Consider the following 14,677-nt stretch of genomic DNA (forward strand, 5'->3'; position numbering starts at 1 on the left):
CACAATTTATTAATCAAAATTCATACGCATAAAAAAATAGTGAATAACCTTATTTTGAAAACCCGTAATAATCATATACAAAATTTCATTATCGACAACTAATTAAAATTCATTAAAAGAAGGTCCTATATTTCCATAAAACATTCATGATTCTAATAATTTCAAATAATTATAATTATCATCAAAAAAAATAAAATTCTCAACCTAAATAACTTATGGAAAAAGTACATTTACTTTTCAAAATTCTTTTTAATTTTCAAATTCAAATATTTCAAGTTTTAATTATTCACATTTAATTTAGGTTCATACATTCCTATATAAATTTTCATCACTTAGGAGTTTTAAATCTTTTAAAGTACTTGATTTTCGTATACTTTTATTTTTGTTTAAAAAAAGGTAACGAAAAAAATTAACAATTCAAGAAAAAATTTATTCTTTCTGTATATATTTCCAAAAATTATGATGTTTCTTTGTATATCTTTAATAAATCTAATTACATGTACATTTTTTAATACTTTTTGTCTTTATTTTTTCCTCACCCTTTTTCACTTTTTTCTTCTACCCGTTCCATTTCTTTAAAAAATTGTCAAATATATGTTCTTACTTCTTTTTTTGCAACTTCTTAATAATAAAGATAAGTAATCAAAAGATAATATTATATAGTTTCAACATAAGAAAATAAAACAAAATATTAAAATAACATATAAAATATATTATAGAATATGAAGAGGTAGAAATATTATACAAATTAATTATTTCAAAAGGTTAGTGAGATTAATAAGAAAAGCAATTGGGTAAATAGCTACTACATACATAAAAAAGAAAAGTTTTTTTGATTTCTTAATTAGTAACACAACACAAATTTAAGATTTTCTCAAAATCAATATTTTTGTTTTTACACCATAAGTCCACTTACGCTTCCATTAATTAAAATTAGAACTTCAACTCCTATTTTAGGAAAGTTCAAATTCTATTACTTTACTAATAGAAGATAGTAGTTGGGGTAAAAAGCTAAATCCATCTGCATCAAACAAAGAAATATAAGTTAGATTGTGTCTCTACTTTTAAATAATTGAATATCATAAGCAGTTTTCAAATTTCAAATGATCTAATAAAAAAAAGAGCACAATAAAATAAATAGAAGCAGAAAAATATTTTTTTTCAATTTAAAGGGTAAATATAATGACCTTTTAAAAATTATATTCAACACCACACGCTTCTTGATGCAGATGTCAAAACCTAAAAAATTTAGCAAATGTCAAGTAAAAAGCACTCATACATGGGATTCAAAAGTGTAATCTATTCACAGACAAATTTTGTCAGTGTAGAAATGAATATATTTAGATATGCTAGGAAGATGACACATACAAATAAGCCCAACTTAATATAATCCACACTAAATAGCAGTAAGAATTGTTGTGGTGAGGTAAAATTTTTGTCTTTTTATATCCTAATTTTGACATGGTAATGCACATTAAGACTGGAGAAATTGAAAAGCCAAAGGTCTGGCTACGTGGGTGAAGCAATTACTTGGGCTTTAATGGAAATTATTATTATGTGGGCTTATTGTTTGTTTGTTTTTTTCGTTAAAGGCTTTAATAACATAACTGTTAGGCATTAATTACCGTTAGTAAACATTTCTTTTGTTAGGTTTTTCTTGAACTATTTAATTAGTACAATATTATGGATTTAAAAAATGAGAAAAAAATAAATAGGAATGCTGGTCATAGAGAGGTGTCACATCACCTTCTTTATATTCAGCTTTATATATATATAGATTGGAGCCCGACTAAATTTAGATTTGCAACAGAAAGTGTCACATTACGGATAAAATGTTACCTAACAAAGGGAATTCCGTATCCAAGAGCTCAAACCCGAAATATCTTAATTAAAGATAACGAAATATTTACCACTATATCACAACCCTAATAACTTATGAGTTTCGTTTGTAAGTTTCGCATAATAGAAAAATTACGGCAAAATCGATGTTTAATCCATGGTTGATAGGCACATTTGAAATCTTATAAAATTTAAATTTACGTGGAAAAATATGCATTCTCTAATAATTATTTGTCTCAAATGAGTTTTTTTGGTTTGGATTATCAGTTGAATTTGTTTATATCCACAATTTTTAATCAATTCAATATTTAAGGTCGATTAAAATAATATTTTAAAATTTATTTAATTATTGATCGAATTTATGTGACATTAATATAGTTAAATTGGATAAAAATATATGATTACACACATTTAAAAGCAATTGAATACAATATTTTGTATTAAAAGGAATTTAAATAAGAGAAATAATACTTTTATCATGTCAATTTGTATGTCATACTTTTCTTTTTAATTTGATTAACAAAGGAATGTCTCTTTTCTTTTTTATGATTCTTTAATTCAATTTTCCATATGACATGTTTAAGATCATAAGATTAAAGAATGTTTTGGTATATTCGATATATTTTTAATTTAAAAATAAAAAAATTTAAAAGTCATTTTTATTTTCTTAAATTTCATATCAAATCAAATAGAATAAACAAATTAAAACATGTAAACTATTATTAATTCACCCATAAACATGAATAATTTATCTCCAAATTAATTATTAATATTGAAATAAATTATCCCAAAAGAACTATTTATGCCCCAATAACAAATTGTGGCAATACAGTTTTTTTTTTTTTTTTACCCTCCGTAGGAGCTCCCACCCCTTTTGCTCCCTTGGTAACTCGAACTCGCGTGGCAATATAGTTGGGTTTTCAAATACAGAATAATATTTTCAAAATATATCATATATACATACATTAGCATATATGTATGCATGCATGCATAATACATAATTATGCTCTTTAATTTGGCTTCAGTTGGTTTCTATACCCTCCAACTTTGAATGTATATTAGTAGACATTTAAACTTATATAAAATTGAACAAGTAGACACACATGTCCTGTGGGGCATAATGCTTGTAGAACGTCTTATAGAACGAATGTGTCTATTTGTTCAATTTTATACAAGTTTAAGTGTTTACTCGTGCATACCCAAAATTGGAGGACATAAATGACAGCTGAAGCTTGAAGTCAAATTAAAGGGTATATTTATGTATGTCTACATATGTACGTGCATACATACACATCTTTTCATGTTGACAAAACTACTTCATGGCTTTATCTTTAGGCTTAAATGCGTAACCAATTTATTAAACTTGTTAAAAAAAATTATTTGAGGTTAATGTGTATAATTAAATTAAAGAAAATGACACATTTTATATGATTTTCTTAACAAATTAATACATAAATGAAAAATACATACAATGTTTTTTCTTCAAATTTTGAATCGAAGTGTCTGATTGAACACTCTATTATCCTATTAATCTAGAAGTTCTCCTCATATACAAGAGAATGATTGAATTTCAGAGCTAAAAATCATAGTTCTTGAAATTCATTTAAAACGAGGCTTAATTCGAGATATAAATCTTGATAAATTTAAGAACTAGCTATGTATTAGACTATAGATAGGCCTCTGACTTATGGCATATTTGTGCCTCTCTTTTTTCCCCCTTTCTTCCTCTAATGTTAATGTTTGATATGTTAAATTTGAATTCGTTCATTTAAGATTCACTTTTAGGAACGTATTATTATATTTTTTTCATTTTCGTGAATTAAATTCGGAACTTTAGATTAAGAGTGAAGACATCTAAAACCATCTTACCACAACTCATATTGATACTACATATCGCTTAAATGACCGCAATTACTTCTTATTTGGATAATAACTAATTAATATGCATATACTTTTTTGCAAAATTATTTATATTGCAAGCCAATTAAAGCACGTATGTAAGAATAAAATATTTATGATATCGCCTAAATTTAAAGTTTCAAATAAAAAAATATTTTCATTTTTTCTTCAAATTGACACAATTGATGTGTGTGTGAACGTGTTTGTTGAATAAAAGTCCTAATATTTTTCAACATTAAACGATTGAAATGTTTTTTTCTTTATTATTATTATTTATTTTTTTTTAATAAGAGACCAGCATTCAAAAGTCAAATCAACACTTAAGTTTCAACCATGACTCGTATCTTTGAAATGGCAACACAATTTATAGAGTGGTAAAATATTTATATAATTTTTAAGATTTTATCTTTTAAAAATAGATTGAATTTTATTTTTTATTTTTCAGTAATTGAACTTGTACCTAATATATATAAGTTTAATCTTTTTAAAAAAATGAAGTCATAATTTGAGATCACTTGAAGATAGTATAACATGAAAACATAAATTTATATATCCTGAAAAGAAAATACTATATTTGTCAGACTATCACAAAAATAAGCAAAAATGCAAATAACCCCAATCAATCGCTTGATGAGTGATGACCAAATCAATAAACTTTAAGGGTCTGTTTGGTCATGCGATATGAAATTATGAGATAAAATTAAAGTTTTGTTTGGACATATGATTTGAAGTTTTTGTATTGTATATTTTCTCATAAACATAAGAATCTCATAAGTTGTAAAACTATTAAAATATTCTCAATTATTTATTCAATCTTACTAAATAAATAAAATTTATTAAATCGCATAATAAATTATTACAAAGCTATTTTTCCCCACTTAAGTTAAAAAAAAGTTTTGTACCATTGCAAAGAGTAGTAAAAGTCTGTCACTCTGTTTCATCTATCTCTAACTGTGATTATTTCGTTGAGAAAGTCATCTTAATATGGTTTCTTCTGTTGGGTTCTGAAGGTGATTAGGGCGTCATGCGGAAGCTTACAATTGCAAATAATATGATTGATAAATTAGATGACAAAAACTTATACTAAAAACTAATATTATTATATGAAAACTAATATAAAGAAAAAATATTAAAATTGTTGAGAGATTAAATCTCCCATAAACAAAACTCTTTAAGCGACTACATTGTGGATTCTATTGTTTTTGTGTTAGAAGAAACAAACCTATATTTATAGAGTCCAAAAACATTTTCTTACTAGAAAAGGAGTCCTAAAAGGAGGGAATAAACCAAATATGAAATAATATTATATTTTCCTTTCAAGAAAGTAAAAACATTTATGGTAATATTTTGTCTTTTCTTTAAGGAAAAATAAATCTTAAATTATGGTAAGAAAATCAGGGCAAAACCCTAACATCTTCTGCCCTCTGAAGTGAAGGGAATGTCTTACTATTTGGTTCAATTATAAGAAAAAGTTTACTTTTACTGTCCCAGAATGAACGACGGATCGGAGTACGTGTAAGAGTATCAAGGAACTACCTCCACTTTGGACTCGAACACCATTTTCCAAACTTATTGAAATAATAATTTACGTTTAAGAAAGTACAATAATCTTTGTGAGTACTGATAAAGTGACTATATACTCCCTCCGTTCATGTTTACTTGTCACACTTTGACTTGACACATCCATTAAGAAAATAATCATTGATATATGTATTTTACGAAACTATCTCATATTAAATGATGTCTTGAAAAATGATTTGAAAACATGTATTTGATGTTGAGGGTAAAACATGAGAAAAAATTGTTGTCTTTTCTTGATATGTCAAAAGTGATAAGTAAAAATGAAAATCTATTTTAAGAATAAATGACAAGTAAAAGTGAACAGAAGAAGTAGTATATTTGATGGCTGTCATAGTGAATAAATGTTGAAGTTGTTGGCAACTACTAAAAATGTTTTTCAATAATGTCATTGTTGTCAATTACACATTTTCAGTGCATTGATTTTGTGTTAAAATCAAATATATTGAAAATAGTGATTATCAAACATACATCACCGATTCTGTCATTTTGCATATTAAATTGCTTTAAACTTTTCATATGTAGCCGAAAGAGAAGCTTTTTTTATTATGAAGATCAAAAAAATATTACTCTCTTTGTTCTTATTTATATGCACCAAATCAATTTCTACTTTATCATTTATATTTGTCAAATTTAAAGTAATAATAAATCCTATGTTGGTGAGAAACTGAGAATAATAAATTCTTAAAAGTAATGATATGATTATATATTTTGTTTACATATGAAATAAATGATTAGTATATATAAATGTAGGGTCAATTTTTATATTTGAAAAATCACATATCATGATATGAAATTCTTAAATCATGATTTTTGGAGAATATAGGATTTCATCTCATGATATGAAATCAACATGAAATCGCATGTCCAAACATTGATTTCATTTCACGATTTTATATCGTGATATGATATTGCATGGCCAAACGCCTACTAACTATTTTATATCCACATATTTATTATTTTATCATAATTAAGTAATATGTATTTTAATTGTCAAAATTAGAAAACTTATTTTCATTTTTATTTAAATACTAAGTACGAGTAAATTTTTTATCTTCATTATTGTGCCTCTAAATCAATATATAGCTGTTGAAAATCGTAAAGTTCCCTAGTCAGTAATTTGTTTTTTTTTTCTTTTCATTTTTATCTAGTTTTCCTTTTTTTTTTAAATAAAATAAAAATAAAAATAGGTGTTTGGTCTTATTAGTTTCTCTTCATTTTTCCTTGTTAGGTTGTTCACTTTAGATTGTATAACTACGATATTTATATTAATTGATGCATAGTCTAAGATTTTGTAAAATAAGTTAGAGAATAAATAATTAATGTTAAAAATAAAATACAATAAAATTTATTTATTTTCTTCATATGTGAAAAGTGACAAATAAAAATATTTTTTTTTTAAAAATAAAATAAAATAATAGACAAGTAAAAATAAATGGAGCACGAAGAGAATTATTGACAAGTCAAAACTATACTAGCATTTTGAAATAAACGCACCTTAGTCATTTAATTTTATGGAGAGGCTATTTCCACTTATTTATTCATAGCCATAAAAGAGATTAGACTAAATTATTATTATGCAATAATGAGGAAAACAACCAAATTTGTATCCTACCTAAGATGAGAAATATATAGGCTGAGTTATAGCGTTCGATGAGGTGAAAATGCACAATAATTAATCGCGAAAGCGTATGTAAAAAAATACATATTGTGTTATTAATGATTTTGTGTAAATATCGATTGTAAGTAAGTTTTCATAATAAAGTGTATAAATATTGGGTGTAAATAAGTTTTATGCTGAGTTATATAAATATCAAATGTGAATAAATTTTTACGCTGGAAAAAACGATAAAAAAGGTCGTTTGTGTTTGAAAATAGGTTTGAAATAGTATGTATTCAACAATTTTTAGTCATTTAAATTTGTTAAGAACTAACATTTTTAGTTTTCAATAAATATTTATCAAAAATTATATGTTAGATACTTAGATTTGATAGAAACTTAAAAAAATAAAAAATAAAAAGGAAAACTCAACTTTAGATGTACAACTTTGGAAGTTTTTGCTACTATATTTTATTTTATTTCTAAAGTTTGGTACAATATTTTGAGGTGTTATTTCTTCTTCTATTTTTTTTTTCCTTTATAACTTTTTAGTGGTTAATCCATAATTTTGTATTGCATATTTTACAATTAAATGAGACTTTATAATATTTATGACTAATTTTTTCTTTTTCATTGTTTGGTCAAATCTAACCAACAAAGTCAAAATTATTACCTAACTTTATGTAATCTTAAAAAGACTATTCAATGCATACTAAAAATTGAGACAATTATATTAAACATCAAGCCGAAAAAATTGAAATTTTGAAAAAAAAAATTACTGAAATTTAAGAATCAAAATTGAAAGTTCAACTTAATTCGATTCGATTCGATTTTTTGGTTTTTCGATAATTATGTCATCCTTAGTCTCAGTAAAACTATATCACAATTGTGTAACATCTTGCACCCAGAAACGACTATAAAGAGTTTAAAATATGAAAATATTGATTTTTGGAAAGAATAGGGAAATCTAGAATTTTTTGTCTAAGTTAAGAAAGTGAGTTTTGGCCTTTTTCAAACGGCCATAACTCCTAGTTCAGGATGAGTTAGGAGCAGTTTTTGATATGTTTGGAAAGCCCTTGGAGAGATCTTTCCAACATTGCCATGTTTGCGCGATTTCGACATCATTGAGTGAGTTATGTTCTTTGGAAATTGGGCTGTTAGAATACGTAATTGTCTAATCCGGAATTTAGAAAGGAGATTCAGTCTTTTCCTTACCTAATTACTCTAATTCGTTTTTAGGAGATTAATTGGGGTAAACCAGACTTTATTCAGTTTAGAAAATTAGAATTTACGCTTAGGGCTTGGAGAAAAGAGAAAGGAAGAAAGAAAGGGAGAAAAGCCAAGAATTCGCCAAGAACGTCAAGCGTTTGGAGTGGAATTCATCGGGGGTGATCCCTATTAAGGTACGTGAGATTATTTTGTGTTGGGTTAGTTCACCCACACACTAACTTGTTTTAATTCAGCGAAATTGGAGTTGTTTGAATGTTAAGAAAGTGAAGTTCTTGAAGAACATTGTTGAATTCTTGTGGGTTGATTGTTGAATGCCTGGTGTTGATTTGATTCGTGTTTCCAGGTTGTTTTCGAGTTAAATCTATCATGTATTGAGGGTATAACTGATCCTAAGTGTCTGGGAAAAGGACCATTGAAGTTTAGAGGGTTTAGAGATGAAAAAACGAATGAGAAAAGTTGGGGATTTTCTGGGCAAAGGCTTGGAGCGCCGCGCCTGCCAGAGCGCCACAAAAGTTCCTCTGAACTTTGGCCTCTGACGCGTCGCACCAGCCAGAGCGCCACAGGTAGCCCTCTGAAGTTTGAGGGTTGGCGCTCCACGCCTCTTAGATCGCCAGGGACGCCAGTTCTCCCCATTCGTTCCCCACTTTCTCGTACTTGTTCCTAAGTGATGTACCTATGTTTCCTAGTCGATTCCAACACTCTAAGGTACATCTAAACATCATGAAATCATCCATAAACATGAGATCATGAACCTTGAATCCATAATTCAATTCAAGGAAAGTTAAGTTCAAAGTCAAGGAAGTTAAGAGTCAGGTCTAGAAGTTAAGAAGCAAGTCAAAGCAACGTTTCTTAAAGTTTTCAAGAGTCTTTAACAATGTTTTAACGTCGTTTTAAGACTTAAGTTTTGAGGTTAAGCAAGAGTAAAGCTATGGTTTGAAGTTCTTTTCTTCAAAGAGGTATATGGGGATTATGTATTCCCAAAGAAGTTTAAAAGAAATGTTTTCACATTTAAACAAGATTGGAAACTGAGATTTCCAAAGAGCCTTCGAGCTAGTTTCAGAAAAGAGTAATCGCTTTCTAAATGAAGCAAGAAGGAAAACTTTGATTTCCAAGATAGCCTTTGATCTATGTTTTTGAGCACTAATCTCAAATCACAGAGGAAATATGTTTTAAAAACATAAGAGCTAGTATATTTTGGGAGTAGTATTGAGCACCGAATTGGAGGAGCGTTAAAAGAACTCACAGCCCCCATAGAACCATGTAGCCATCATGGGTAGAAGAAGTTCATACTTTTTGGATGAATCCTTTTCAAATTAGACTAGTGGATCCATTAGGCAGTTCAGATTCTATACTTTTGGCCGGGTATAGGATGCTCTGGCAGCATGAGGTTGATCGATGTATCATCACTATAGCTCTTATGTGATGGTTGTCGGTTAAAGAAACTCCCACAACAGTTATTGTATTTTTATATACATCAATTCATTTGTATTTCTACATACATCTAAGATTTATTGTATCTTTGCATACACACAGAGTTTATAGCATGTTTTTTTAAACAACTTTTCTTTATATTACACTTGTTTTAAATTGCTTTATATTGAAATGAGTCAGTCAGGTTGAGTTGAGCCATGTAAGTTATTCAGTTTCTTTCAGATTTCCTTCTAGCCTATGTTGTTTAGCATTCCAACTCGCATACTCGTATATTCAATGTATTGATGTCAATTGGCCTGTTGATTCAGGTAATCAGGATCAGCATCCAGCGCCTCGTTGATTCAGTTAAGCAACTCAGAGTCAGTGGTGAGCCTCTTTGCATTCCTGAGGACTCTTTTATTCTCTTTCTAGTTTAGTTCATTAGGATGTTTTGGGGTTTGTCCCAACATCCATCTTAGTTGTTTAAAGGCTTTATAGACAGTTAGTAGTTCAGAAGTCTTTACATTATTCATTCAGACGTTGTTTAAAGACTAAGTTGCCATTTTGGCTAAGATGTTATTTCTTTAAGTTATTGTTTAAACTTATTATGTTGAGTAATTCTTCCGCTGAGTTCAGAAAGCCAGGCCAAGGGTTCGCTTGGGACCAACGATGGTCTTCGAGTGTCAGTCCCGCCCAGGGTGTAGGCTCAGGGCGTGACAAATTGCCTCCATTAATATGTACTGATTAGTGATTTCACAATATTTGTAGACTCTTTTGGGGATGATTTTTAAGAAAAAAAACTTATTAAATATATTTCTTTCTTTTTTTTACAATGTAATAGCATCAAAACAATGATGAGAGGGAGTTGCTCAGATGGTAAGCACCCCTCACTTCCAGCCCGAAGGTTGCGAGGTCAAGTCACCAAGGGAGCAAAAGGGGTGGGAGCTTCCTAGGGAGGGTAAAAAAAAAAAAAATAGCATCAAAACAATATTGAATTGTATTACATAAATCTCACAACAAAAAAAAGTAACATCATCTCATTCTAAGTTAATATACAATTTTAAGACTGTAATACACATTTTCAATATATATACTCATCGCTTACAAATAAAATAACTAGTAATACATAACAATTACAAATGAAGGTAAAAAATATACTACACCCCATATTGTTAAAGTGATAAATTTTTCAAAAGATACATATATAGTTCATATATTTATTTTTTTGTGCATATATTAAGCGTGTATAAATTTTTCCTTCCATCAATACAAGAAATAAAAATCAATCTTGGGTGTCAATCATTTTTTTCTCGTGATTCATGTGATGAACAAATCTCCAATTTTTAATTATTATTTTTTCAATTTCAATTGACGTAATATTTTTGATTTTTTCGAATCAGATTACAAATGTCGTACTTTGGTTCTCTACATTCAAATTATATCTGTGATATTTGTCAATTTTGAGACTAACATATATATATATGCTTTTGTAATATATATTCAATAATATTTTAAAAAATATATATCATTAAGACATAAGAATTACAAACTAAAGTAAAAATACATATCATGCAATATTGTTAGAGTGATAAAAATTTTAAAAAACACATATGTCATGTATATATTTATTTATTTTGTGCAAATTGAGCGCACGTGAATTTTGATTCAAAGTTCATGTGATAGACCTACCTCCATTCTCTTATTTTTCATTTTTTCAGTTTCAATTCATGTGATGTTTTAATTTTCTATATTCAAAGTATGCATATGATATTTTTTGATTCTTTACATTTAAATTATATAAACTAGTATACGTGTCTGCAACGCGCAGACATTTAAATTAACAATAACTAATAAAATTTACTATGCACTTTGTAATGTATATTTTAAAAAATAATGATACAAATCAATAAACTTATTTATTTGTGCATATTATAGTATTATTATTATTATTAATACACAATTTAATATATATATATATATATATTATTATTATTAAAATTAAAATATTATGTTTATAGTTATAATTAGCTACATTTTTTGTTTTTAATATATATTGTTGAAATTTTAATAAAGATAATATTAATTTTTTATTATTATTTTAGTTTGATAAAAAGAAACAAATACTTTATGTGTTTTTACATGTTTGGTCTACTATTTTTTATTATGTTTAATTGTAATAATATTATATCTTTGTTAGTAAGTTTTGAAGTCTTACTTTTTACATGAAATGATCAAATATTAAATTGTAGGCACATTATTCAAATTTTTAAAGTTTGTGTTTTTTTAGAACTCATATATAGATTACATGATATTTTCTGAAAATCATCTAATTATAGTAATATTTTATTACAAAATAATTTTTACATTTCCAAATCAATTTCAAAGAACACATTGAATAGAAAAGGAACATAAAAAGGTTAATCCTATAAGATTCAGTTGTTATTGCAAGAAAAAATCTTAAAAAGAGAGGCAAAATCAGTGAGGAAAAACAGTTGTTGTATATGTTTTTCACAATTTGCATTTAAATATAATTTGTAGTTACATTGTCAATTATATTTTTTAGAATTATTAATTTTATTGTCTAATAGATATCCTAACAATTGACATATTTTCATGAGAAAATGGTCAAATGCCCCCCTAACCTATATTCGAATCTCCAACTACACACTTCAATTCCATGGAGATCCTATCACCCCCTTGAACTTTTTAAAATTGAAATTTCTGTCTCCCTAAACGCTTACTTGGCAAAGTGAGTGTATTTCACTCTCTCAAAGATAGTGAAGACCAAAAACAAATATAAAATATTATTTCTAATATATTTTTCATAAATATATGTATTTTTATTTATTATTCCTTTTTTTCCTAATTGTTTTTATCTCTTTTAATTTGTTTTCTTCTTCATAGCAACTTGATACAACATATATGGCAAGTATCAAATTTCATCACCATTTTGAAATCATCGCCAACACTACGTCAATCATACACCACAAATCGTATTAGCAATTTCACCCACCAGTTTCCACAATCAATAATTATGTACCAAAAATATTTCAAATCAAAGCAAAATTAATTTTGAATAAGGATACCCAATTGTTTTTCTTCGATAAGCTTTGAATATTAATGTGAGACCCCGTTGTTCTTTCGCATAATATGTGTATCATTGAATGAGTGTATGAGGCTTATATGACTTGGTGTATCATTTCAGGACAATAAGGTTGCAAAGGGGAGGTAAAAAAAATAAGAGATCAAAGAATTAGACTAACGTTAATGTCTATTCTAATACCCCGCCCATTCAGAACGCTTAATTTAACCGGTACCTTTGGGGATAAGACAAAGAGTGTCTTGTATGCTAATAAGGATTTTTTATAAGGTGATATAGTCACCCAATGATCGTAAGTTAAGTTTTGAAGTCAAGCAAGTTGAGAAATAAAAAGTTGGCAAAAGTTAGAGTAAGTTTCTTTGATAAATTTTTTAAAAATTGGGTTAAATGTCTCGGATCTTTTCTCCCAATCTATAAAGCATTAAAAGAACCCCAATATATGAAATTGAAGGTCTACGAGTCTACTTTCCAACGCACTAAACCATTTGTCCATACGACTTCAGAATTGAGAGATATTCAAATTTTAGTGAGACTGCACAAGCAGGCACGTAAAGGTGGGTCCCTCACCCCTATGTCGGTTTAGCTCTATAAGATCAGATTTCCCTTTGTTTTATCTCATTACTTTCGACCAAAATAAGAATAAAACAGTCCTAAATCCTCTCTAAAGGTTCCCCCATCATCTAAGCAAATATTTACAAGATTTCAACGTGGTTTCACCCTCGAAACGTTCATAGAGATTGTGTTATTTCTTTCCTCCTCATTGGTTGTGATTTGAAGGATTCTTCATGGTGAAGGAGTCTCATTTTTTTATGTGGTGTTGTTGCTATTTGGAGGTAATAACTCTCACCCTTCATTTTATTGAGTGAGTCCAAGTTATAGCTTTGATATATAAGCAAGAACACGAATAGACAACTGAAAAAATCGTATTTGGATAGTTACGTGATGTTGGGCTGTTTGGAAGTGTTTTCTGATATTGTTGTTACTGGAATATTTTTGTAAATGCTTTGTATGTGTGTGGTTCTTGTTGATATGAGTCTGGAAGAGAAGAAGAAGTATAGATGGATATTTAATTGTAACATAAATTAGTGTAACATTAGTTCTATTATTGCATTGCAATTTTCAAATTGTTTTTTCTTGGTTCAACGTCTTGCGTTTAAGGAGACTGTTTGTTATTGACAAAACATGTTAATGTACTGCAAGCTCTATCAAGTTTAAGTTTAGGTTTTGTCCTTTTAAGCTCTTATTGCATATGAAGAGAAAGACATGACTCCAAATGTAATTAGGACAAACGTATAGGATGATGATTGGAAGCGGCGAGTTCAAGTTATTATGGTTATATTGAACAATTATAGGATTGTATTATACATATTTTTTTATGGCTTTAATGGCTTGAAGACTCGTGGTTAGGATTTGGTTATGGTTATTTTGAGTTGGAAAAGAGGGGTGTGGCGATACGCCGAGTTTTAATTGTTGTGCAGGCATACTCTATTTGGTTGTTGTTGACTTTTGCGTAGGCCTCCACTCGTTAATAGCTGCTGCAAAAATGCATGTTATGTCATTAATTTGAGGTTGTAATTTGAAGAAGAGAAGGTAATGAAACATACATTTAAAAATGGTCTGGCGAGCTAATCACTCTGCTAGTGAGCTCTAAATTACTACTTTGACCCTACCGTATTAATATTCTACTTGTAATGGTTGTGTGAAATGATTTTCTGTAGATTACATACTATAAGGAAGGGGTACAATCCATATTGATAAAACAAGACCCAAAATTGAGGTATGTTAAGGCTAAGCACTATACTTCCTTTGAGCACGAATTTCGGAATCCTATATCGTCAAATATTATTTTACTACTCTATTACTAGAAAGACCTTTGGTGAAAGGCATTGATATTGTAGTTGGTGTATTTTTGTGACTCCATTATGTTGCTATTCCACTCTTTCGGTTAAATAGGGTATTTGGCGTCTTTATGTCATTTTGTTGATTCTCTTGACTATGGGTCCATGTGTACATATTCTTAT

This window comes from Solanum stenotomum, chromosome 3 (genome assembly GCF_019186545.1).
Source record: "Solanum stenotomum isolate F172 chromosome 3, ASM1918654v1, whole genome shotgun sequence".
In the NCBI taxonomy this organism is placed as follows: domain Eukaryota; kingdom Viridiplantae; phylum Streptophyta; class Magnoliopsida; order Solanales; family Solanaceae; genus Solanum; species Solanum stenotomum.